The 25,863-nt window shown below is 33.8% G+C and overlaps 16 non-coding genes across 16 annotated transcripts; all 16 read right to left on the bottom strand.

Moving 5' to 3' along the window:
• Nucleotides 1-465: 465 nt before the first annotated feature.
• TRNAL-CAA (transfer RNA leucine (anticodon CAA)) lies at nt 466-574 on the bottom strand. The gene is made up of 2 exons: nt 537-574; nt 466-511 (listed from the first exon to the last, which is right to left on the bottom strand). It is a non-coding gene; the product is annotated as a tRNA-Leu (tRNA).
• Nucleotides 575-2,771: 2,197 nt separating this feature from the next.
• On the bottom strand, nt 2,772-2,880 carry TRNAL-CAA (transfer RNA leucine (anticodon CAA)). The gene is made up of 2 exons: nt 2,843-2,880; nt 2,772-2,817 (listed from the first exon to the last, which is right to left on the bottom strand). It is a non-coding gene; the product is annotated as a tRNA-Leu (tRNA).
• Nucleotides 2,881-3,923: 1,043 nt separating this feature from the next.
• TRNAL-CAA (transfer RNA leucine (anticodon CAA)) lies at nt 3,924-4,032 on the bottom strand. The gene is made up of 2 exons: nt 3,995-4,032; nt 3,924-3,969 (listed from the first exon to the last, which is right to left on the bottom strand). It is a non-coding gene; the product is annotated as a tRNA-Leu (tRNA).
• Nucleotides 4,033-6,228: 2,196 nt separating this feature from the next.
• TRNAL-CAA (transfer RNA leucine (anticodon CAA)) lies at nt 6,229-6,337 on the bottom strand. Its single transcript has 2 exons — nt 6,300-6,337; nt 6,229-6,274 (listed from the first exon to the last, which is right to left on the bottom strand). It is a non-coding gene; the product is annotated as a tRNA-Leu (tRNA).
• Nucleotides 6,338-7,380: 1,043 nt separating this feature from the next.
• TRNAL-CAA (transfer RNA leucine (anticodon CAA)) lies at nt 7,381-7,489 on the bottom strand. Its single transcript has 2 exons — nt 7,452-7,489; nt 7,381-7,426 (listed from the first exon to the last, which is right to left on the bottom strand). It is a non-coding gene; the product is annotated as a tRNA-Leu (tRNA).
• Nucleotides 7,490-9,686: 2,197 nt separating this feature from the next.
• On the bottom strand, nt 9,687-9,795 carry TRNAL-CAA (transfer RNA leucine (anticodon CAA)). Its single transcript has 2 exons — nt 9,758-9,795; nt 9,687-9,732 (listed from the first exon to the last, which is right to left on the bottom strand). It is a non-coding gene; the product is annotated as a tRNA-Leu (tRNA).
• Nucleotides 9,796-10,838: 1,043 nt separating this feature from the next.
• TRNAL-CAA (transfer RNA leucine (anticodon CAA)) lies at nt 10,839-10,947 on the bottom strand. Its single transcript has 2 exons — nt 10,910-10,947; nt 10,839-10,884 (listed from the first exon to the last, which is right to left on the bottom strand). It is a non-coding gene; the product is annotated as a tRNA-Leu (tRNA).
• A 1,044-nt stretch (nt 10,948-11,991) lies between these two features.
• On the bottom strand, nt 11,992-12,100 carry TRNAL-CAA (transfer RNA leucine (anticodon CAA)). Its single transcript has 2 exons — nt 12,063-12,100; nt 11,992-12,037 (listed from the first exon to the last, which is right to left on the bottom strand). It is a non-coding gene; the product is annotated as a tRNA-Leu (tRNA).
• Nucleotides 12,101-13,143: 1,043 nt separating this feature from the next.
• Nucleotides 13,144-13,252, bottom strand: TRNAL-CAA (transfer RNA leucine (anticodon CAA)). Its single transcript has 2 exons — nt 13,215-13,252; nt 13,144-13,189 (listed from the first exon to the last, which is right to left on the bottom strand). It is a non-coding gene; the product is annotated as a tRNA-Leu (tRNA).
• Nucleotides 13,253-14,295: 1,043 nt separating this feature from the next.
• Nucleotides 14,296-14,404, bottom strand: TRNAL-CAA (transfer RNA leucine (anticodon CAA)). The gene is made up of 2 exons: nt 14,367-14,404; nt 14,296-14,341 (listed from the first exon to the last, which is right to left on the bottom strand). It is a non-coding gene; the product is annotated as a tRNA-Leu (tRNA).
• Nucleotides 14,405-15,447: 1,043 nt separating this feature from the next.
• On the bottom strand, nt 15,448-15,556 carry TRNAL-CAA (transfer RNA leucine (anticodon CAA)). The gene is made up of 2 exons: nt 15,519-15,556; nt 15,448-15,493 (listed from the first exon to the last, which is right to left on the bottom strand). It is a non-coding gene; the product is annotated as a tRNA-Leu (tRNA).
• Nucleotides 15,557-16,599: 1,043 nt separating this feature from the next.
• TRNAL-CAA (transfer RNA leucine (anticodon CAA)) lies at nt 16,600-16,708 on the bottom strand. Its single transcript has 2 exons — nt 16,671-16,708; nt 16,600-16,645 (listed from the first exon to the last, which is right to left on the bottom strand). It is a non-coding gene; the product is annotated as a tRNA-Leu (tRNA).
• Nucleotides 16,709-17,751: 1,043 nt separating this feature from the next.
• Nucleotides 17,752-17,859, bottom strand: TRNAL-CAA (transfer RNA leucine (anticodon CAA)). Its single transcript has 2 exons — nt 17,822-17,859; nt 17,752-17,797 (listed from the first exon to the last, which is right to left on the bottom strand). It is a non-coding gene; the product is annotated as a tRNA-Leu (tRNA).
• Nucleotides 17,860-20,053: 2,194 nt separating this feature from the next.
• On the bottom strand, nt 20,054-20,162 carry TRNAL-CAA (transfer RNA leucine (anticodon CAA)). The gene is made up of 2 exons: nt 20,125-20,162; nt 20,054-20,099 (listed from the first exon to the last, which is right to left on the bottom strand). It is a non-coding gene; the product is annotated as a tRNA-Leu (tRNA).
• Nucleotides 20,163-21,205: 1,043 nt separating this feature from the next.
• Nucleotides 21,206-21,314, bottom strand: TRNAL-CAA (transfer RNA leucine (anticodon CAA)). Its single transcript has 2 exons — nt 21,277-21,314; nt 21,206-21,251 (listed from the first exon to the last, which is right to left on the bottom strand). It is a non-coding gene; the product is annotated as a tRNA-Leu (tRNA).
• Nucleotides 21,315-22,357: 1,043 nt separating this feature from the next.
• TRNAL-CAA (transfer RNA leucine (anticodon CAA)) lies at nt 22,358-22,465 on the bottom strand. Its single transcript has 2 exons — nt 22,428-22,465; nt 22,358-22,403 (listed from the first exon to the last, which is right to left on the bottom strand). It is a non-coding gene; the product is annotated as a tRNA-Leu (tRNA).
• Between the last annotated feature and the right edge of the window lie 3,398 nt (nt 22,466-25,863).

Below are 25,863 nucleotides of genomic sequence, written 5' to 3'. Positions count from 1 at the left end.
AAGAATATCCTTAAGAGAAATGTAAGGAGCAAATATGGTTGAAGTTGCCTAAAGGATACATGAAAAGGAGCAGACTACATGGGCCAAGTGGTTCTTATCTGCCATCAAATTCTGTTTCTATGTAATACATTATTTCAATAGCCAATTTCTATATGAACTGAACTTTAGAATTTTAAAACTAATCATAGTGTCTTTATCATTTAAGAATAATTTAATTAATTTAACTCTAATGTAATTTGATCTTGATTGGAATGCAGATGGGAAAATCGATCAATTCTTAGGTCTTTAAAAGTTTCTATGCCCTTTAATTCATTCAATCATTGTGCTTCATATTGCTGAGAAATAAATGGGATCAAGATATCAATGTCTGGGAGAGGAAAGACTGAAAGACTGTGGATGTCCTGAGCATACTTCTCAATGTCGGTCATTTTGAGTGTAAAACATAACCAAAGAGCAAGAAAATATTGTCAGAAGTGGGATTTGAACCCACGCCTCTTTACAGAGACCAGAATTCCCATTAACTGGAAGAGCTGAAACTTGAATCTGGCGCCTTAGACTGCTCGGCCATCCTGACAAGCACATCAGTATGTTCGAACCTGCTGTCTGTTAGGGTTTATCAATTTACTATTTATATTTTTGATTGTGATTTTGACAAATAATTTGGACTTGTTGAAAAAGGGGTCATTAAATCAAGATCTTAGATTAATGCATTTCCTCTAAAAGCTGTTTCTAAAATAACATTATTTAGGAAAAATGGCTCAAGCTAAAGTGTTATCCTTCAAAATTACTGTTGCCACCCTTTACTAAGGTCTTCATCCTAGCAGAACAGATTAGTTTGTCTTAGAAGTAAATTGTATATCACGTTATATGTAAAGTCTAAGAGCCTTAAAATACTTTCAATGCCAATTATTCTTGTGTTTTATGTTTAGATTACTGAATACTAAAAGAATGTTGTGCAAACAATACTTATTCTTCAAAGGAAGAGATGTACAAGAACACGAGGACATGCACTGAAACTGGAGGGAGGTAGACTTAGAGGAAATTTGATGAAAAATTACTTCACAGAAAGGGTAGTTGATAAATAGAAAAGCCTCCCATCCGATGTTGTTGAAGCCTAATGGTGAAACAATTTAAACACGCTTCGGATAGGCATAAGAATATCCTTAAGAGAAATGTAAGGAGCAAATAGGGTTGAAGTTGCCTAAAGGATACATGAAAAGGAGCAGACTACATGGGCCAAGTGGTTCTTATCTGCCATCAAATTCTGTTTCTATGTAATACATTATTTCAATAGCCAATTTCTACATGAACTGAACTTTAGAATTTTAAAACTAATCATAGTGTCTTTATCATTTAAGAATAATTAAATTAATTTATGTCTAATGTAATTTGATCTTGATTGGAATGTAGATGGGAAAATCGATCAATTCTTAGGTCTTTAAAAGTTTCTATGCCCTTTAATTCATTCAATCATTGTGCTTCATATTGCTTAGAAATAAATGGGATCAAGATATCAATGTCTGGGAGAGGAAAGATTGAAAAACTGTGGATGTCCTGAGCATACTTCTCAATGTCAGTCATTTTGAGTGTAAAACATAACCAAAGAGCAAAAATATATTGTCAGAAGTGGGATTTGAACCTACGCCTCTTTACAGAGACCTGAATTCCCATTAACTGGAAGAGTAGAATCATGAGTTTGGTGTCTTAGACCGCTCGGCCATCCTGACAAGCACATCAGTATGTCCACACCTGCTTCCTGTTAGGGTTTATCATTTTACTATTTATATTTTTGATTGTGATTTTGACAAATAATTTGGCCTTGTTGAAAAAGGGGTCATTAAATCAAGATCTTAGATTAATGCATTTCCTCTAAAAGCTGTTTCTTAAATAACATTATTTAGGAAAAATGGCTCAAGCTAAAGTGTTATCCTTCAAAATTACTGTTGCCACCCTTTACTAAGGTCTTCATCCTAGCAGAACAGATTAGTTTGTCTTAGAAGTAAATTGTATATCACGTTATATGTAAAGTCTAAGAGCCTTAAAATACTTTCGATGCCAATTATTCTTGTGTTTTATGTTTAGATTACTGAATACTAAAAGAATGTTGTGCAAACAATACTTATTCTTCAAAGGAAGAGATGTACAAGAACACAAGGACATGCACTGAAACTGGAGGGAGGTAGACTTAGAGGAAATTTGAAGAAAAATTACTTCACAGAAAGGGTAGTTGATAAATAGAAAAGCCTCCCATCCGATGTTGTTGAAGCTAAATGGTGAAACAATTTAAACACGCTTGGGATTGGCATAAGAATATCCTTAAGAGAAATGTAAGGAGCAAATAGGATTGAAGTTGCCTAAAGGATACATGAAAAGGAGCAGACTACGTGGGCCAAGTGGTTCTTATCTGCCATCAAATTCTGTTTCTATGTAAAACATTATTTCAACAGTCAATTTCTACATGAACTGAACTTTAGAATTTTAAAACTAATCATAGTGTCTTTATCATTTAAGAATAATTTAATTAATTTAAGTCTAATGTAATTTGATCTTGATTGGAATGTAGATGGGAAAATCAATCAATTCTTAGGTCTTTAACAGTTTCTATGCCCTTTAATTCATTCAATCATTGTGCTTCATATTGCTTAGAAATAAATGGGATCAAGATATCAATGTCTGGGAGAGGAAAGATTGAAAGACTGTGGATGTCCTGAGCATACTTCTCAATGTCGGTCATTTTGAGTGTAAAACATAACCAAAGAGCAAGAAAATATTGTCAGAAGTGGGATTTGAACCCATGCCTCTTTACAGAGACCAGAATTCCCATTAACTGGAAGAGTTGAATCTTGAGTCTGGCGCCTTAAACCGCTCGGCCATCCTGACAAGCACATCAGTATGTCCGAACCTGCTGTCTGTTAGGGTTTCTCAATTTACTATTTATATTTTTGATTGTGATTTTGACAAATAATTTGGACTTGTTGAAAAAGGGGTCATTACATCAAGATCTTAGATTAATGCATTTCCTCTAAAAGCTGTTTCTAAAATAACATTATTTAGGAAAAATGGCTCAAGCTAAAGTGTTATCCTTCAAAATTACTGTTGCCACCCTTTACTAAGGTCTTCATCCTAGCAGAACAGATTAGTTTGTCTTAGAAGTAAATTGTATATCATCTTATATGTAAAGTCTAAGAGCCTTAAAATACTTTCGATGCCAATTATTCTTGTGTTTTATGTTTAGATTACTGAATACTAAAAGAATGTTGTGCAAACAATACTTATTCTTCAAAGGAAGAGATGTACAAGAACACGAGGACATGCACTGAAACTGAAGGGAGGTAGACTTAGAGGAAATTTGAAGAAAATTACTTCACAGAAAGGGTAGTTGATAAATAGAAAAGCCTCCCATCCAATGTTGTTGAAGCTAAACGGTGAAACAATTTAAACACGCTTCGGATAGGCATAAGAATATCCTTAAGAGAAATGTAAGGAGCAAATATGGTTGAAGTTGCCTAAAGGATACATGAAAAGGAGCAGACTACATGGGCCAAGTGGTTCTTATCTGCCATCAAATTCTGTTTCTATGTAATACATTATTTCAATAGCCAATTTCTATATGAACTGAACTTTAGAATTTTAAAACTAATCATAGTGTCTTTATCATTTAAGAATAATTTAATTAATTTAACTCTAATGTAATTTGATCTTGATTGGAATGCAGATGGGAAAATCGATCAATTCTTAGGTCTTTAAAAGTTTCTATGCCCTTTAATTCATTCAATCATTGTGCTTCATATTGCTGAGAAATAAATGGGATCAAGATATCAATGTCTGGGAGAGGAAAGACTGAAAGACTGTGGATGTCCTGAGCATACTTCTCAATGTCGGTCATTTTGAGTGTAAAACATAACCAAAGAGTAAGAAAATATTGTCAGAAGTGGGATTTGAACCCACACCTCTTTACAGAGACCAGAATTCCCATCAACTGGAAGAGTAGAATCTTGAGTCTGGTGCCTTAGACCACTCGGCCATCCTGACAAGCACATCAGTATACCCAAACCAGCTTCCTGTTAGGGTTTATCATTTTACTATTTATATTTTTGATTGTGATTTTGACAAATAATTTGGACTTGTTGAAAAAGGGGTCATTAAATCAAGATCTTAGATTTAAGCATTTCCTCTAAAAGCTGTTTCTAAAATAACATTATTTAGGAAAAATGGCTCAAGCTAAAGTGTTATCCTTCAAAATTACTGTTGCCACCCTTTACTAAGGTCTTCATCCTAGCAGAACAGATTAGTTTGTCTTAGAAGTAAATTGTATATCACGTTATATGTAAAGTCTATGAGCCTTAAAATACTTTCGATGCCAATTATTCTTGTGTTTTATGTTTAGATTACTGAATACTAAAAGAATGTTGTGCAAACAATACTTATTCTTCAAAGGAAGAGATGTACAAGAACACGAGGACATGCACTGAAACTGGAGGGAGGTAGACTTAGAGGAAATTTGAAGAAAAATTACTTCACAGAAAGGGTAGTTGATAAATAGAAAAGCCTCCCATCCGATGTTGTTGAAGCTAAATGGTGAAACAATTTAAACACGCTTGGGATTTGCATAAGAATATCCTTAAGAGAAATGTAAGGAGCAAATAGGATTGAAGTTGCCTAAAGGATACATGAAAAGGAGCAGACTACGTGGGCCAAGTGGTTCTTATCTGCCATCAAATTCTGTTTCTATGTAAAACATTATTTCAACAGTCAATTTCTACATGAACTGAACTTTAGAATTTTAAAACTAATCATAGTGTCTTTATCATTTAAGAATAATTTAATTAATTTAAGTCTAATGTAATTTGATCTTGATTGGAATGTAGATGGGAAAATCGATCAATTCTTAGGTCTTTAACAGTTTCTATGCCCTTTAATTCATTCAATCATTGTGCTTCATATTGCTTAGAAATAAATGGGATCAAGATATCAATGTCTGGGAGAGGAAAGATTGAAAGACTGTGGATGTCCTGAGCATACTTCTCAATGTCAGTCATTTTGAGTGTAAAACATAACCAAAGAGCAAGAAAATATTGTCAGAAGTGGGATATGAACCCATGCCTTTTTACAGAGACCAGAATTCCCATTAACTGGAAGAGTTGAATCTTGAGTCTGGTGCCTTAGACCGCTCGGCCATCCTGACAAGCACATCAGTATGTCCGAACCTGCTGTCTGTTAGGGTTTATCAATTTACTATTTATATTTTTGATTGTGATTTTGACAAATAATTTGGACTTGTTGAAAAAGGGGTCATTACATCAAGATCTTAGATTAATGCATTTCCTCTAAAAGCTGTTTCTAAAATAACATTATTTAGGAAAAATGGCTCAAGCTAAAGTGTTATCCTTCAAAATTACTGTTGCCACCCTTTACTAAGGTCTTCATCCTAGCAGAACAGATTAGTTTGTCTTAGAAGTAAATTGTATATCATCTTATATGTAAAGTCTAAGAGCCTTAAAATACTTTCGATGCCAATTATTCTTGTGTTTTATGTTTAGATTACTGAATACTAAAAGAATGTTGAGCAAACAATACTTATTCTTCAAAGGAAGAGATGTACAAGAACACGAGGACATGCACTGAAACTGGAGGGAGGTAGACTTAGAGGAAATTTGAAGAAAATTACTTCACAGAAAGGGTAGTTGATAAATAGAAAAGCCTCCCATCCAATGTTGTTGAAGCTAAACGGTGAAACAATTTAAACACGCTTCGGATAGGCATAAGAATATCCTTAAGAGAAATGTAAGGAGCAAATATGGTTGAAGTTGCCTAAAGGATATATGAAAAGGAGCAGACTACATGGGCCAAGTGGTTCTTATCTGCCATCAAATTCTGTTTCTATGTAATACATTATTTCAATAGCCAATTTCTATATGAACTGAACTTTAGAATTTTAAAACTAATCATAGTGTCTTTATCATTTAAGAATAATTTAATTAATTTAACTCTAATGTAATTTGATCTTGATTGGAATGCAGATGGGAAAATCGATCAATTCTTAGGTCTTTAAAAGTTTCTATGCCCTTTAATTCATTCAATCATTGTGCTTCATATTGCTGAGAAATAAATGGGATCAAGATATCAATGTCTGGGAGAGGAAAGACTGAAAGACTGTGGATGTCCTGAGCATACTTCTCAATGTCGGTCATTTTGAGTGTAAAACATAACCAAAGAGTAAGAAAATATTGTCAGAAGTGGGATTTGAACCCACGCCTCTTTACAGAGACCAGAATTCCCATTAACTGGAAGAGTAGAATCTTGAGTCTGGCGCCTTAGACCACTCGGCCATCCTGACAAGCACATCAGTATACCCAAACCAGCTTCCTGTTAGGGTTTATCATTTTACTATTTATATTTTTGATTGTGATTTTGACAAATAATTTGGACTTGTTGAAAAAGGGGTCGTTAAATCAAGATCTTAGATTAATGCATTTCCTCTAAAAGCTGTTTCTAAAATAACATTATTTAGGAAAAATGGCTCAAGCTAAAGTGTTATCCTTCAAAATTACTGTTGCCACCCTTTACTAAGGTCTTCATCCTAGCAGAACAGATTAGTTTGTCTTAGAAGTAAATTGTATATCATGTTATATGTAAAGTCTAAGAGCCTTAAAATACTTTCGATGCCAATTATTCTTGTGTTTTATGTTTAGATTACTGAATACTAAAAGAATGTTGAGCAAACAATACTTATTCTTCAAAGGAAGAGATGTACAAGAACACGAGGACATGCACTGAAACTGGAGGGAGGTAGACTTAGAGGAAATTTGAATAAAATTACTTCACAGAAAGGGTAGTTGATAAATAGAAAAGCCTCCCATCCAATGTTGTTGAAGCTAAACGGTGAAACAATTTAAACACGCTTCGGATAGGCATAAGAATATCCTTAAGAGAAATGTAAGGAGCAAATATGGTTGAAGTTGCCTAAAGGATACATGAAAAGGAGCAGACTACATGGGCCAAGTGGTTCTTATCTGCCATCAAATTCTGTTTCTATGTAATACATTATTTCAATAGCCAATTTCTATATGAACTGAACTTTAGAATTTTAAAACTAATCATAGTGTCTTTATCATTTAAGAATAATTTAATTAATTTAACTCTAATGTAATTTGATCTTGATTGGAATGCAGATGGGAAAATCGATCAATTCTTAGGTCTTTAAAAGTTTCTATGCCCTTTAATTCATTCAATCATTGTGCTTCATATTGCTGAGAAATAAATGGGATCAAGATATCAATGTCTGGGAGAGGAAAGACTGAAAGACTGTGGATGTCCTGAGCATACTTCTCAATGTCGGTCATTTTGAGTGTAAAACATAACCAAAGAGCAAGAAAATATTGTCAGAAGTGGGATTTGAACCCACGCCTCTTTACAGAGACCAGAATTCCCATTAACTGGAAGAGCTGAAACTTGAATCTGGCGCCTTAGACTGCTCGGCCATCCTGACAAGCACATCAGTATGTTCGAACCTGCTGTCTGTTAGGGTTTATCAATTTACTATTTATATTTTTGATTGTGATTTTGACAAATAATTTGGACTTGTTGAAAAAGGGGTCATTAAATCAAGATCTTAGATTAATGCATTTCCTCTAAAAGCTGTTTCTAAAATAACATTATTTAGGAAAAATGGCTCAAGCTAAAGTGTTATCCTTCAAAATTACTGTTGCCACCCTTTACTAAGGTCTTCATCCTAGCAGAACAGATTAGTTTGTCTTAGAAGTAAATTGTATATCACGTTATATGTAAAGTCTAAGAGCCTTAAAATACTTTCAATGCCAATTATTCTTGTGTTTTATGTTTAGATTACTGAATACTAAAAGAATGTTGTGCAAACAATACTTATTCTTCAAAGGAAGAGATGTACAAGAACACGAGGACATGCACTGAAACTGGAGGGAGGTAGACTTAGAGGAAATTTGATGAAAAATTACTTCACAGAAAGGGTAGTTGATAAATAGAAAAGCCTCCCATCCGATGTTGTTGAAGCCTAATGGTGAAACAATTTAAACACGCTTCGGATAGGCATAAGAATATCCTTAAGAGAAATGTAAGGAGCAAATAGGGTTGAAGTTGCCTAAAGGATACATGAAAAGGAGCAGACTACATGGGCCAAGTGGTTCTTATCTGCCATCAAATTCTGTTTCTATGTAATACATTATTTCAATAGCCAATTTCTACATGAACTGAACTTTAGAATTTTAAAACTAATCATAGTGTCTTTATCATTTAAGAATAATTAAATTAATTTATGTCTAATGTAATTTGATCTTGATTGGAATGTAGATGGGAAAATCGATCAATTCTTAGGTCTTTAAAAGTTTCTATGCCCTTTAATTCATTCAATCATTGTGCTTCATATTGCTTAGAAATAAATGGGATCAAGATATCAATGTCTGGGAGAGGAAAGATTGAAAAACTGTGGATGTCCTGAGCATACTTCTCAATGTCAGTCATTTTGAGTGTAAAACATAACCAAAGAGCAAAAATATATTGTCAGAAGTGGGATTTGAACCTACGCCTCTTTACAGAGACCTGAATTCCCATTAACTGGAAGAGTAGAATCATGAGTTTGGTGTCTTAGACCGCTCGGCCATCCTGACAAGCACATCAGTATGTCCACACCTGCTTCCTGTTAGGGTTTATCATTTTACTATTTATATTTTTGATTGTGATTTTGACAAATAATTTGGCCTTGTTGAAAAAGGGGTCATTAAATCAAGATCTTAGATTAATGCATTTCCTCTAAAAGCTGTTTCTTAAATAACATTATTTAGGAAAAATGGCTCAAGCTAAAGTGTTATCCTTCAAAATTACTGTTGCCACCCTTTACTAAGGTCTTCATCCTAGCAGAACAGATTAGTTTGTCTTAGAAGTAAATTGTATATCACGTTATATGTAAAGTCTAAGAGCCTTAAAATACTTTCGATGCCAATTATTCTTGTGTTTTATGTTTAGATTACTGAATACTAAAAGAATGTTGTGCAAACAATACTTATTCTTCAAAGGAAGAGATGTACAAGAACACAAGGACATGCACTGAAACTGGAGGGAGGTAGACTTAGAGGAAATTTGAAGAAAAATTACTTCACAGAAAGGGTAGTTGATAAATAGAAAAGCCTCCCATCCGATGTTGTTGAAGCTAAATGGTGAAACAATTTAAACACGCTTGGGATTGGCATAAGAATATCCTTAAGAGAAATGTAAGGAGCAAATAGGATTGAAGTTGCCTAAAGGATACATGAAAAGGAGCAGACTACGTGGGCCAAGTGGTTCTTATCTGCCATCAAATTCTGTTTCTATGTAAAACATTATTTCAACAGTCAATTTCTACATGAACTGAACTTTAGAATTTTAAAACTAATCATAGTGTCTTTATCATTTAAGAATAATTTAATTAATTTAAGTCTAATGTAATTTGATCTTGATTGGAATGTAGATGGGAAAATCAATCAATTCTTAGGTCTTTAACAGTTTCTATGCCCTTTAATTCATTCAATCATTGTGCTTCATATTGCTTAGAAATAAATGGGATCAAGATATCAATGTCTGGGAGAGGAAAGATTGAAAGACTGTGGATGTCCTGAGCATACTTCTCAATGTCGGTCATTTTGAGTGTAAAACATAACCAAAGAGCAAGAAAATATTGTCAGAAGTGGGATTTGAACCCATGCCTCTTTACAGAGACCAGAATTTCCATTAACTGGAAGAGTTGAATCTTGAGTCTGGCGCCTTAAACCGCTCGGCCATCCTGACAAGCACATCAGTATGTCCGAACCTGCTGTCTGTTAGGGTTTCTCAATTTACTATTTATATTTTTGATTGTGATTTTGACAAATAATTTGGACTTGTTGAAAAAGGGGTCATTACATCAAGATCTTAGATTAATGCATTTCCTCTAAAAGCTGTTTCTAAAATAACATTATTTAGGAAAAATGGCTCAAGCTAAAGTGTTATCCTTCAAAATTACTGTTGCCACCCTTTACTAAGGTCTTCATCCTAGCAGAACAGATTAGTTTGTCTTAGAAGTAAATTGTATATCATCTTATATGTAAAGTCTAAGAGCCTTAAAATACTTTTGATGCCAATTATTCTTGTGTTTTATGTTTAGATTACTGAATACTAAAAGAATGTTGTGCAAACAATACTTATTCTTCAAAGGAAGAGATGTACAAGAACACGAGGACATGCACTGAAACTGGAGGGAGGTAGACTTAGAGGAAATTTGAAGAAAATTACTTCACAGAAAGGGTAGTTGATAAATAGAAAAGCCTCCCATCCAATGTTGTTGAAGCTAAACGGTGAAACAATTTAAACACGCTTCGGATAGGCATAAGAATATCCTTAAGAGAAATGTAAGGAGCAAATATGGTTGAAGTTGCCTAAAGGATACATGAAAAGGAGCAGACTACATGGGCCAAGTGGTTCTTATCTGCCATCAAATTCTGTTTCTATGTAATACATTATTTCAATAGCCAATTTCTATATGAACTGAACTTTAGAATTTTAAAACTAATCATAGTGTCTTTATCATTTAAGAATAATTTAATTAATTTAACTCTAATGTAATTTGATCTTGATTGGAATGCAGATGGGAAAATCGATCAATTCTTAGGTCTTTAACAGTTTCTATGCCCTTTAATTCATTCAATCATTGTGCTTCATATTGCTGAGAAATAAATGGGATCAAGATATCAATGTCTGGGAGAGGAAAGACTGAAAGACTGTGGATGTCCTGAGCATACTTCTCAATGTCGGTCATTTTGAGTGTAAAACATAACCAAAGAGTAAGAAAATATTGTCAGAAGTGGGATTTGAACCCACACCTCTTTACAGAGACCAGAATTCCCATCAACTGGAAGAGTAGAATCTTGAGTCTGGTGCCTTAGACCACTCGGCCATCCTGACAAGCACATCAGTATACCCAAACCAGCTTCCTGTTAGGGTTTATCATTTTACTATTTATATTTTTGATTGTGATTTTGACAAATAATTTGGACTTGTTGAAAAAGGGGTCATTAAATCAAGATCTTAGATTTAAGCATTTCCTCTAAAAGCTGTTTCTAAAATAACATTATTTAGGAAAAATGGCTCAAGCTAAAGTGTTATCCTTCAAAATTACTGTTGCCACCCTTTACTAAGGTCTTCATCCTAGCAGAACAGATTAGTTTGTCTTAGAAGTAAATTGTATATCACGTTATATGTAAAGTCTATGAGCCTTAAAATACTTTCGATGCCAATTATTCTTGTGTTTTATGTTTAGATTACTGAATACTAAAAGAATGTTGTGCAAACAATACTTATTCTTCAAAGGAAGAGATGTACAAGAACACGAGGACATGCACTGAAACTGGAGGGAGGTAGACTTAGAGGAAATTTGAAGAAAAATTACTTCACAGAAAGGGTAGTTGATAAATAGAAAAGCCTCCCATCCGATGTTGTTGAAGCTAAATGGTGAAACAATTTAAACACGCTTGGGATTTGCATAAGAATATCCTTAAGAGAAATGTAAGGAGCAAATAGGATTGAAGTTGCCTAAAGGATACATGAAAAGGAGCAGACTACGTGGGCCAAGTGGTTCTTATCTGCCATCAAATTCTGTTTCTATGTAAAACATTATTTCAACAGTCAATTTCTACATGAACTGAACTTTAGAATTTTAAAACTAATCATAGTGTCTTTATCATTTAAGAATAATTTAATTAATTTAAGTCTAATGTAATTTGATCTTGATTGGAATGTAGATGGGAAAATCGATCAAGTCTTAGGTCTTTAACAGTTTCTATGCCCTTTAATTCATTCAATCATTGTGCTTCATATTGCTTAGAAATAAATGGGATCAAGATATCAATGTCTGGGAGAGGAAAGATTGAAAGACTGTGGATGTCCTGAGCATACTTCTCAATGTCGGTCATTTTGAGTGTAAAACATAACCAAAGAGCAAGAAAATATTGTCAGAAGTGGGATTTGAACCCATGCCTCTTTACAGAGACCAGAATTCCCATTAACTGGAAGAGTTGAATCTTGAGTCTGGCACCTTAGACCGCTCGGCCATCCTGACAAGCACATCAGTATGTCCGAACCTGCTGTCTGTTAGGGTTTATCAATTTACTATTTATATTTTTGATTGTGATTTTGACAAATAATTTGGACTTGTTGAAAAAGGGGTCATTAAATCAAGATCTTAGATTAATGCATTTCCTCTAAAAGCTGTTTCTAAAATAACATTATTTAGGAAAAATGGCTCAAGCTAAAGTGTTATCCTTCAAAATTACTGTTGCCACCCTTTACTAAGGTCTTCATCCTAGCAGAACAGATTAGTTTGTCTTAGAAGTAAATTGTATATCACGTTATATGTAAAGTCTAAGAGCCTTAAAATACTTTCGATGCCAATTATTCTTGTGTTTTATGTTTAGATTACTGAATACTAAAAGAATGTTGTGCAAACAATACTTATTCTTCAAAGGAAGAGATGTACAAGAACACGAGGACATGCACTGAAACTGGAGGGAGGTAGACTTAGAGGAAATTTGAAGAAAATTACTTCACAGAAAGGGTAGTTGATAAATAGAAAAGCCTCCCATCCAATGTTGTTGAAGCTAAATGGTGAAACAATTTAAACACGCTTCGGATAGGCATAAGAATATCCTTAAGTGAAATGTAAGGAGCAAATATGGTTGAAGTTGCCTAAAGGATACATGAAAAGGAGCAGACTACATGGGCCAAGTGGTTCTTATCTGCGATCAAATTCTGTTTCTATGTAATACATTATTTCAATAGCCAATTTCTATATGAACTGAACTTTAGAATTTTAAAACTAATCATAGTGTCTTTATCATTTAAGAATAATTTAATTAATTTAACTCTAATGTAATTTGATCTTGATTGGAATGCAGATGGGAAAATCGATCAATTCTTAGGTCTTTAAAAGTTTCTATGCCCTTTAATTCATTCAATCATTGTGCTTCATATTGCTGAGAAATAAATGGGATCAAGATATCAATGTCTGGGAGAGGAAAGACTGAAAGACTGTGGATGTCCTGAGCATACTTCTCAATGTCGGTCATTTTGAGTGTAAAACATAACCAAAGAGTAAGAAAATATTGTCAGAAGTGGGATTTGAACCCATGCCTCTTTACAGAGACCAGAATTCCCATTAACTGGAAGAGTAGAATCTTGAGTCTGGCGCCTTAGACCACTCGGCCATCCTGACAAGCACATCAGTATATCCGAACCTGCTTCCTGTTAGGGTTTATCATTTTACTATTTATATTTTTGATTGTGATTTTGACAAATAATTTGGCCTTGTTGAAAAAGGGGTCATTAAATCAAGATCTTAGATTAATGCATTTCCTCTAAAAGCTGTTTCTTAAATAACATTATTTAGGAAAAATGGCTCATGCTAAAGTGTTATCCTTCAAAATTACTGTTGCCACCCTTTACTAAGGTCTTCATCCTAGCAGAACAGATTAGTTTGTCTTAGAAGTAAATTGTATATCACGTTATATGTAAAGTCTAAGAGCCTTAAAATACTTTCGATGCCAATTATTCTTGTATTTTATGTTTAGATTACTGAATACTAAAAGAATGTTGTGCAAACAATACTTATTCTTCAAAGGAAGAGATGTACAAGAACACGAGGACATGCACTGAACTGGAGGGAGGTAGACTTAGAGGAAATTTGAAGAAAAATTACTTCACAGAAAGGGTAGTTGATAAATAGAAAAGCCTCCCATCCGATGTTGTTGAAGCTAAATGGTGAAACAATTTAAACACGCTTGGGATAGGCATAAGAATATCCTTAAGAGAAATGTAAGGAGCAAATAGGATTGAAGTTGCCTAAAGGATACAAGAAAAGGAGCAGACTACGTGGGCCAAGTGGTTCTTATCTGCCATCAAATTCTGTTTCTATGTAAAACATTATTTCAACAGTCAATTTCTACATGAACTGAACTTTAGAATTTTAAAACTAATCATAGTGTCTTTATCATTTAAGAATAATTTAATTAATTTAACTCTAATGTAATTTGATCTTGATTGGAATGTAGATGGGAAATTCGATCAATTCTTAGGTCTTTAACAGTTTCTATGCCCTTTAATTCATTCAATCATTGTGCTTCATATTGCTTAGAAATAAATGGGATAAAGATATCAATGTCTGGGAGAGGAAAGATTGAAAGACTGTGGATGTCCTGAGCATACTTCTCAATGTCGGTCATTTTGAGTGTAAAACATAACCAAAGAGCAAGAAAATATTGTCAGAAGTGGGATTTGAACCCACGTCTCTTTACAGAGACCAGAATTCCCATTAACTGGAAGAGTAGAATCTTGAGTCTGGCGCCTTAGACCGCTCGGCCATCCTGACAAGCACATCAGTATGTCCGAACCTGCTGTCTGTTAGGGTTTATCAATTTACTATTTATATTTTTGATTGTGATTTTGACAAATAATTTGGACTTGTTGAAAAAGGGGTCAATAAATCAAGATCTTAGATTAATGCATTTCCTCTAAAAGCTGTTTCTAAAATAACATTATTTAGGAAAAATGGCTCAAGCTAAAGTGTTATCCTTCAAAATTACTGTTGCCACCCTTTACTAAGGTCTTCATCCTAGCAGAACAGATTAGTTTGTCTTAGAAGTAAATTGTATATCATGTTATATGTAAAGTCTAAGAGCCTTAAAATTCTTTCGATGCCAATTATTCTTGTGTTTTATGTTTAGATTACTGAATACTAAAAGAATGTTGAGCAAACAATACTTATTCTTCAAAGGAAGAGATGTACAAGAACACGAGGACATGCACTGAAACTGGAGGGAGGTAGACTTAGAGGAAATTTGAAGAAAATTACTTCACAGAAAGGGTAGTTGATAAATAGAAAAGCCTCCCATCCAATGTTGTTGAAGCTAAATAGTGAAACAATTTAAACACGCTTCGGATAGGCATAAGAATATCCTTAAGTGAAATGTAAGGAGCAAATATGGTTGAAGTTGCCTAAAGGATACATGAAAAGGAGCAGACTACATGGGCCAAGTGGTTCTTATCTGCGATCAAATTCTGTTTCTATGTAATACATTATTTCAATAGCCAATTTCTATATGAACTGAACTTTAGAATTTTAAAACTAATCATAGTGTCTTTATCATTTAAGAATAATTTAATTAATTTAACTCTAATGTAATTTGATCTTGATTGGAATGCAGATGGGAAAATCGATCAATTCTTAGGTCTTTAAAAGTTTCTATGCCCTTTAATTCATTCAATCATTGTGCTTCATATTGCTGAGAAATAAATGGGATCAAGATATCAATGTCTGGGAGAGGAAAGACTGAAAGACTGTGGATGTCCTGAGCATACTTCTCAATGTCGGTCATTTTGAGTGTAAAACATAACCAAAAAGTAAGAAAATATTGTCAGAAGTGGGATTTGAACCCATGCCTCTTTACAGAGACCAGAATTCCCATTAACTGGAAGAGTAGAATCTTGAGTCTGGCGCCTTAGACCACTCGGCCATCCTGACAAGCACATCAGTATATCCGAACCTGCTTCCTGTTAGGGTTTATCATTTTACTATTTATATTTTTGATTGTGATTTTGACAAATAATTTGGCCTTGTTGAAAAAGGGGTCATTAAATCAAGATCTTAGATTAATGCATTTCCTCTAAAAGCTGTTTCTTAAATAACATTATTTAGGAAAAATGGCTCATGCTAAAGTGTTATCCTTCAAAATTACTGTTGCCACCCTTTACTAAGGTCTTCATCCTAGCAGAACAGATTAGTTTGTCTTAGAAGTAAATTGTATATCACGTTATATGTAAAGTCTAAGAGCCTTAAAATACTTTCGATGCCAATTATTCTTGTATTTTATGTTTAGATTACTGAATACTAAAAGAATGTTGTGCAAACAATACTTATTCTTCAAAGGAAGAGATGTACAAGAACACGAGGACATGCACTGAACTGGAGGGAGGTAGACTTAGAGGAAATTTGAAGAAAAATTACTTCACAGAAAGGGTAGTTGATAAATAGAAAAGCCTCCCATCCGATGTTGTTGAAGCTAAATGGTGAAACAATTTAAACACGCTTGGGATAGGCATAAGAATATCCTTAAGAGAAATGTAAGGAGCAAATAGGATTGAAGTTGCCTAAAGGATACAAGAAAAGGAGCAGACTACGTGGGCCAAGTGGTTCTTATCTGCCATCAAATTCTGTTTCTATGTAAAACATTATTTCAACAGTCAATTTCTACATGAACTGAACTTTAGAATTTTAAAACTAATCATAGTGTCTTTATCATTTAAGAATAATTTAATTAATTTAACTCTAATGTAATTTGATCTTGATTGGAATGTAGATGGGAAATTCGATCAATTCTTAGGTCTTTAACAGTTTCTATGCCCTTTAATTCATTCAATCATTGTGCTTCATATTGCTTAGAAATAAATGGGATAAAGATATCAATGTCTGGGAGAGGAAAGATTGAAAGACTGTGGATGTCCTGAGCATACTTCTCAATGTCGGTCATTTTGAGTGTAAAACATAACCAAAGAGCAAGAAAATATTGTCAGAAGTGGGATTTGAACCCACGTCTCTTTACAGAGACCAGAATTCCCATTAACTGGAAGAGTAGAATCTTGAGTCTGGCGCCTTAGACCGCTCGGCCATCCTGACAAGCACATCAGTATGTCCGAACCTGCTGTCTGTTAGGGTTTATCAATTTACTATTTATATTTTTGATTGTGATTTTGACAAATAATTTGGACTTGTTGAAAAAGGGGTCAATAAATCAAGATCTTAGATTAATGCATTTCCTCTAAAAGCTGTTTCTAAAATAACATTATTTAGGAAAAATGGCTCAAGCTAAAGTGTTATCCTTCAAAATTACTGTTGCCACCCTTTACTAAGGTCTTCATCCTAGCAGAACAGATTAGTTTGTCTTAGAAGTAAATTGTATATCATGTTATATGTAAAGTCTAAGAGCCTTAAAATTCTTTCGATGCCAATTATTCTTGTGTTTTATGTTTAGATTACTGAATACTAAAAGAATGTTGAGCAAACAATACTTATTCTTCAAAGGAAGAGATGTACAAGAACACGAGGACATGCACTGAAACTGGAGGGAGGTAGACTTAGAGGAAATTTGAAGAAAATTACTTCACAGAAAGGGTAGTTGATAAATAGAAAAGCCTCCCATCCAATGTTGTTGAAGCTAAATAGTGAAACAATTTAAACACGCTTCGGATAGGCATAAGAATATCCTTAAGTGAAATGTAAGGAGCAAATATGGTTGAAGTTGCCTAAAGGATACATGAAAAGGAGCAGACTACATGGGCCAAGTGGTTCTTATCTGCGATCAAATTCTGTTTCTATGTAATACATTATTTCAATAGCCAATTTCTATATGAACTGAACTTTAGAATTTTAAAACTAATCATAGTGTCTTTATCATTTAAGAATAATTTAATTAATTTAACTCTAATGTAATTTGATCTTGATTGGAATGCAGATGGGAAAATCGATCAATTCTTAGGTCTTTAAAAGTTTCTATGCCCTTTAATTCATTCAATCATTGTGCTTCATATTGCTGAGAAATAAATGGGATCAAGATATCAATGTCTGGGAGAGGAAAGACTGAAAGACTGTGGATGTCCTGAGCATACTTCTCAATGTCGGTCATTTTGAGTGTAAAACATAACCAAAAAGTAAGAAAATATTGTCAGAAGTGGGATTTGAACCCATGCCTCTTTACAGAGACCAGAATTCCCATAACTGGAAGAGTAGAATCTTGAGTCTGGCGCCTTAGACCACTCGGCCATCCTGACAAGCACATCAGTATATCCGAACCTGCTTCCTGTTAGGGTTTATCATTTTACTATTTATATTTTTGATTGTGATTTTGACAAATAATTTGGACTTGTTGAAAAAGGGGTCATTAAATCAAGATCTTAGATTTATGCATTTCCTCTAAAAGCTGTTTCTTAAATAACATTATTTAGGAAAAATGGCTCAAGCTAAAGTGTTATCCTTCAAAATTACTGTTGCCACCCTTTACTAAGGTCTTCATCCTAGCAGAACAGATTAGTTTGTCTTACAAGAAAATTGTATATCATGTTATATGTAAAGTCTAAGAGCCTTAAAATACTTTCGATGCCAATTATTCTTGTGTTTTATGTTTAGATTACTGAATACTAAAAGAATGTTGTGCAAACAATATTTATTCTTCAAAGGAAGAGATGTACAAGAACATGAGGACATGCACTGAAACTGAAGGGAGGTAGACTTAGAGGAAATTTGAAGAAAAATGACTTCACAGAAAGGGTAATTGATAAATAGAAAAGCCTCCCATCCGATGTTGTTGAAGCTAAATGGTGAAACAATTTAAATACGCTTGGGATAGGCATAAGAATATCCTTAAAAGAAATGTAAGGAGCAAATAGGGTTGAAGTTGCCTAAAGGATACATGAAAAGGAGCAGACTACGTGGGCCAAATGGTTCTTATCTGCCATCAAATTCTGTTTCTATGTAAAACATTATTTCAACCGCCAATTTCTACATGAACTGAACTTTAGAATTTTAAAACTAATCATAGTGTCTTTATCATTTAAGAATAATTTAATTAATTTAAGTCTAATGTAATTTGATCTTGATTGGAATGTAGATGGGAAAATCGATCAATTCTTAGGTCTTTAAAAGTTTCTATGCCCTTTAATTCATTCAATCATTGTGCTTCATATTGCTTAGAAATAAATGGGATCAAGATATCAATGTCTGGGAGAGGAAAGATTGAAAGACTGTGGATGTCCTGAGCATACTTCTCAATGTCAGTCATTGTGAGTGTAAAACATAACCAAAGAGCAAAAATATGTTGTCAGAAGTGGGATTTGAACCTACGACTCTTTACAGAGACCAGAATTCCCATTAACTGGAAGAGTAGAATCTTGAGTCTGGTGTCTTGGACCACTCGGCCATCCTGACAAGCACATCAGTATGTCCAAACCTGCTTCCTGTTAGGGTTTATCAATTTACTATTTATATTTTTGATTGTGATTTTGACAAATAATTTGGACTTGTTGAAAAAGGGGTCATTAAATCAAGATCTTAGATTAATGCATTTCCTCTAAAAGCTGTTTCTAAAATAACATTATTTAGGAAAAATGGCTCAAGCTAAAGTGTTATCCTTCAAAATTACTGTTGCCACCCTTTACTAAGGTCTTCATCCTAGCAGAACAGATTAGTTTGTCTTAGAAGTAAATTGTATATCATGTTATATGTAAAGTCTAAGAGCCTTAAAATACTTTCGATGCCAATTATTCTTGTGTTTTATGTTTAGATTACTGAATACTAAAAGAATGTTGAGCAAACAATACTTATTCTTCAAAGGAAGAGATGTACAAGAACACGAGGACATGCACTGAAACTGGAGGGAGGTAGACAGAGGAAATTTGAAGAAAATTACTTCACAGAAAGGGTAGTTGATAAATAGAAAAGCCTCCCATCCAATGTTGTTGAAGCTAAATGGTGAAACAATTTAAACACGCTTCGGATAGGCATAAGAATATCCTTAAGTGAAATGTAAGGAGCAAATATGGTTGAAGTTGCCTAAAGGATACATGAAAAGGAGCAGACTACATGGGCCAAGTGGTTCTTATCTGCGATCAAATTCTGTTTCTATGTAATACATTATTTCAATAGTCAATTTCTATATGAACTGAACTTTAGAATTTTAAAACTAATCATAGTGTCTTTATCATTTAAGAATAATTTAATTAATTTAACTCTAATGTAATTTGATCTTGATTGGAATGCAGATGGGAAAATCGATCAATTCTTAGGTCTTTAAAAGTTTCTATGCCCTTTAATTCATTCAATCATTGTGCTTCATATTGCTGAGAAATAAATGGGATCAAGATATCAATGTCTGGGAGAGGAAAGACTGAAAGACTGTGGATGTCCTGAGCATACTTCTCAATGTCGGTCATTTTGAGTGTAAAACATAACCAAAGAGTAAGAAAATATTGTCAGAAGTGGGATTTGAACCCATGCCTCTTTAGAGAGACCAGAATTCCCATTAACTGGAAGAGTAGAATCTTGAGTCTGGCGCCTTAGACCACTCGGCCATCCTGACAAGCACATCAGTATATCCGAACCTGCTTCCTGTTAGGGTTTATCATTTTACTATTTATATTTTTGATTGTGATTTTGACAAATAATTTGGACTTGTTGAAAAAGGGGTCATTAAATCAAGATCTTAGATTTATGCATTTCCTCTAAAAGCTGTTTCTTAAATAACATTATTTAGGAAAAATGGCTCAAGCTAAAGTGTTATCCTTCAAAATTACTGTTGCCACCCTTTACTAAGGTCTTCATCCTAGCAGAACAGATTAGTTTGTCTTACAAGAAAATTGTATATCATGTTATATGTAAAGTCTAAGAGCCTTAAAATACTTTCGATGCCAATTATTCTTGTGTTTTATGTTTAGATTACTGAATACTAAAAGAATGTTGTGCAAACAATACTTATTCTTCAAAGGAAGAGATGTACAAGAACACGAGGACATGCACTGAACTGGAGGGAGGTAGACTTAGAGGAAATTTGAAGAAAAATTACTTCACAGAAAGGGTAGTTGATAAATAGAAAAGCCTCCCATCCGATGTTGTTGAAGCTAAATGGTGAAACAATTTAAACACGCTTGGGATAGGCATAAGAATATCCTTAAGAGAAATGTAAGGAGCAAATAGGATTGAAGTTGCCTAATGGATACAAGAAAAGGAGCAGACTACGTGGGCCAAGTGGTTCTTATCTGCCATCAAATTCTGTTTCTATGTAAAACATTATTTCAACAGTCAATTTCTACATGAACTGAACTTTAGAATTTTAAAACTAATCATAGTGTCTTTATCATTTAAGAATAATTTAATTAATTTAACTCTAATGTAATTTGATCTTGATTGGAATGTAACTGGGAAATTCGATCAATTCTTAGGTCTTTAACAGTTTCTATGCCCTTTAATTCATTCAATCATTGTGCTTCATATTGCTTAGAAATAAATGGGATAAAGATATCAATGTCTGGGAGACGAAAGATTGAAAGACTGTGGATGTCCTGAGCATACTTCTCAATGTCGGTCATTTTGAGTGTAAAACATAACCAAAGAGCAAGAAAATATTGTCAGAAGTGGGATTTGAACCCACGTCTCTTTACAGAGACCAGAATTCCCATTAACTGGAAGAGTAGAATCTTGAGTCTGGCGCCTTAGACCGCTCGGCCATCCTGACAAGCACATCAGTATGTCCGAACCTGCTGTCTGTTAGGGTTTATCAATTTACTATTTATATTTTTGATTGTGATTTTGACAAATAATTTGGACTTGTTGAAAAAGGGGTCATTAAATCAAGATCTTAGATTAATGCATTTCCTCTAAAAGCTGTTTCTAAAATAACATTATTTAGGAAAAATGGCTCAAGCTAAAGTGTTATCCTTCAAAATTACTGTTGCCACCCTTTACTAAGGTCTTCATCCTAGCAGAACAGATTAGTTTGTCTTAGAAGTAAATTGTATATCATGTTATATGTAAAGTCTAAGAGCCTTAAAATACTTTCGATGCCAATTATTCTTGTGTTTTATGTTTAGATTACTGAATACTAAAAGAATGTTGAGCAAACAATACTTATTCTTCAAAGGAAGAGATGTACAAGAACACGAGGACATGCACTGAAACTGGAGGGAGGTAGACTTAGAGGAAATTTGAAGAAAATTACTTCACAGAAAGGGTAGTTGATAAATAGAAAAGCCTCCCATCCAATGTTGTTGAAGCTAAATGGTGAAACAATTTAAACACGCTTCGGATAGGCATAAGAATATCCTTAAGTGAAATGTAAGGAGCAAATATGGTTGAAGTTGCCTAAAGGATACATGAAAAGGAGCAGACTACATGGGCCAAGTGGTTCTTATCTGCGATCAAATTCTGTTTCTATGTAATACATTATTTCAATAGCCAATTTCTATATGAACTGAACTTTAGAATTTTAAAACTAATCATAGTGTCTTTATCATTTAAGAATAATTTAATTAATTTAACTCTAATGTAATTTGATCTTGATTGGAATGCAGATGGGAAAATCGATCAATTCTTAGGTCTTTAAAAGTTTCTATGCCCTTTAATTCATTCAATCATTGTGCTTCATATTGCTGAGAAATAAATGGGATCAAGATATCAATGTCTGGGAGAGGAAAGACTGAAAGACTGTGGATGTCCTGAGCATACTTCTCAATGTCGGTCATTTTGAGTGTAAAACATAACCAAAGAGTAAGAAAATATTGTCAGAAGTGGGATTTGAACCCATGCCTCTTTACAGAGACCAGAATTCCCATAACTGGAAGAGTAGAATCTTGAGTCTGGCGCCTTAGACCACTCGGCCATCCTGACAAGCACATCAGTATATCCGAACCTGCTTCCTGTTAGGGTTTATCATTTTACTATTTATATTTTTGATTGTGATTTTGACAAATAATTTGGACTTGTTGAAAAAGGGGTCATTAAATCAAGATCTTAGATTTATGCATTTCCTCTAAAAGCTGTTTCTTAAATAACATTATTTAGGAAAAATGGCTCAAGCTAAAGTGTTATCCTTCAAAATTACTGTTGCCACCCTTTACTAAGGTCTTCATCCTAGCAGAACAGATTAGTTTGTCTTACAAGAAAATTGTATATCATGTTATATGTAAAGTCTAAGAGCCTTAAAATACTTTCGATGCCAATTATTCTTGTGTTTTATGTTTAGATTACTGAATACTAAAAGAATGTTGTGCAAACAATATTTATTCTTCAAAGGAAGAGATGTACAAGAACATGAGGACATGCACTGAAACTGAAGGGAGGTAGACTTAGAGGAAATTTGAAGAAAAATGACTTCACAGAAAGGGTAATTGATAAATAGAAAAGCCTCCCATCCGATGTTGTTGAAGCTAAATGGTGAAACAATTTAAATACGCTTGGGATAGGCATAAGAATATCCTTAAAAGAAATGTAAGGAGCAAATAGGGTTGAAGTTGCCTAAAGGATACATGAAAAGGAGCAGACTACGTGGGCCAAATGGTTCTTATCTGCCATCAAATTCTGTTTCTATGTAAAACATTATTTCAACCGCCAATTTCTACATGAACTGAACTTTAGAATTTTAAAACTAATCATAGTGTCTTTATCATTTAAGAATAATTTAATTAATTTAAGTCTAATGTAATTTGATCTTGATTGGAATGTAGATGGGAAAATCGATCAATTCTTAGGTCTTTAAAAGTTTCTATGCCCTTTAATTCATTCAATCATTGTGCTTCATATTGCTTAGAAATAAATGGGATCAAGATATCAATGTCTGGGAGAGGAAAGATTGAAAGACTGTGGATGTCCTGAGCATACTTCTCAATGTCAGTCATTGTGAGTGTAAAACATAACCAAAGAGCAAAAATATGTTGTCAGAAGTGGGATTTGAACCTACGCCTCTTTACAGAGACCAGAATTCCCATTAACTGGAAGAGTAGAATCTTGAGTCTGGTGTCTTGGACCACTCGGCCATCCTGACAAGCACATCAGTATGTCCAAACCTGCTTCCTGTTAGGGTTTATCAATTTACTATTTATATTTTTGATTGTGATTTTGACAAATAATTTGGACTTGTTGAAAAAGGGGTCATTAAATCAAGATCTTAGATTAATGCATTTCCTCTAAAAGCTGTTTCTAAAATAACATTATTTAGGAAAAATGGCTCAAGCTAAAGTGTTATCCTTCAAAATTACTGTTGCCACCCTTTACTAAGGTCTTCATCCTAGCAGAACAGATTAGTTTGTCTTAGAAGTAAATTGTATATCATGTTATATGTAAAGTCTAAGAGCCTTAAAATACTTTCGATGCCAATTATTCTTGTGTTTTATGTTTAGATTACTGAATACTAAAAGAATGTTGAGCAAACAATACTTATTCTTCAAAGGAAGAGATGTACAAGAACACGAGGACATGCACTGAAACTGGAGGGAGGTAGACTTAGAGGAAATTTGAAGAAAATTACTTCACAGAAAGGGTAGTTGATAAATAGAAAAGCCTCCCATCCAATGTTGTTGAAGCTAAATGGTGAAACAATTTAAACACGCTTCGGATAGGCATAAGAATATCCTTAAGTGAAATGTAAGGAGCAAATATGGTTGAAGTTGCCTAAAGGATACATGAAAAGGAGCAGACTACATGGGCCAAGTGGTTCTTATCTGCGATCAAATTCTGTTTCTATGTAATACATTATTTCAATAGTCAATTTCTATATGAACTGAACTTTAGAATTTTAAAACTAATCATAGTGTCTTTATCATTTAAGAATAATTTAATTAATTTAACTCTAATGTAATTTGATCTTGATTGGAATGCAGATGGGAAAATCGATCAATTCTTAGGTCTTTAAAAGTTTCTATGCCCTTTAATTCATTCAATCATTGTGCTTCATATTGCTGAGAAATAAATGGGATCAAGATATCAATGTCTGGGAGAGGAAAGACTGAAAAACTGTGGATGTCCTGAGCATACTTCTCAATGTCGGTCATTTTGAGTGTAAAACATAACCAAAGAGTAAGAAAATATTGTCAGAAGTGGGATTTGAACCCATGCCTCTTTAGAGAGACCAGAATTCCCATTAACTGGAAGAGTAGAATCTTGAGTCTGGCGCATTAGACCACTCGGCCATCCTGACAAGCACATCAGTATATCCGAACCTGCTTCCTGTTAGGGTTTATCATTTTACTATTTATATTTTTGATTGTGATTTTGACAAATAATTTGGACTTGTTGAAAAAGGGGTCATTAAATCAAGATCTTAGATTTATGCATTTCCTCTAAAAGCTGTTTCTTAAATAACATTATTTAGGAAAAATGGCTCAAGCTAAAGTGTTATCCTTCAAAATTACTGTTGCCACCCTTTACTAAGGTCTTCATCCTAGCAGAACAGATTAGTTTGTCTTACAAGAAAATTGTATATCATGTTATATGTAAAGTCTAAGAGCCTTAAAATACTTTCGATGCCAATTATTCTTGTGTTTTATGTTTAGATTACTGAATACTAAAAGAATGTTGTGCAAACAATATTTATTCTTCAAAGGAAGAGATGTACAAGAACACGAGGACATGCACTGAAACTGAAGGGAGGTAGACTTAGAGGAAATTTGAAGAAAAATTACTTCACAGAAAGGGTAATTGATAAATAGAAAAGCCTCCCATCCGATGTTGTTGAAGCTAAATGGTGAAACAATTTAAATACGCTTGGGATAGGCATAAGAATATCCTTAAAAGAAATGTAAGGAGCAAATAGGGTTGAAGTTGCCTAAAGGATACATGAAAAGTAGCAGACTACGTGGGCCAAATGGTTCTTATCTGCCATCAAATTCTGTTTCTATGTAAAACATTATTTCAACCGCCAATTTCTACATGAACTGAACTTTAGAATTTTAAAACTAATCATAGTGTCTTTATCATTTAAGAATAATTTAATTAATTTAAGTCTAATGTAATTTGATCTTGATTGGAATGTAGATGGGAAAATCGATCAATTCTTAGGTCTTTAAAAGTTTCTATGCCCTTTAATTCATTCAATCATTGTGCTTCATATTGCTTAGAAATAAATGGGATCAAGATATCAATGTCTGGGAGAGGAAAGATTGAAAGACTGTGGATGTCCTGAGCATACTTCTCAATGTCAGTCATTGTGAGTGTAAAACATAACCAAAGAGCAAAAATATATTGTCAGAAGTGGGATTTGAACCTACGCCTCTTTACAGAGACCAGAATTC

The sequence above is a fragment of the Taudactylus pleione genome, unplaced genomic scaffold (genome assembly GCF_031769625.1).
Source record: "Taudactylus pleione unplaced genomic scaffold, aTauple2 ptg000612l, whole genome shotgun sequence".
NCBI classification, from domain to species: Eukaryota; Metazoa; Chordata; class Amphibia; order Anura; family Myobatrachidae; genus Taudactylus; species Taudactylus pleione.
The sequence above is the reverse complement of the archived record's forward strand: the minus strand, read 5'-3'. Positions and strand labels throughout refer to the sequence as shown.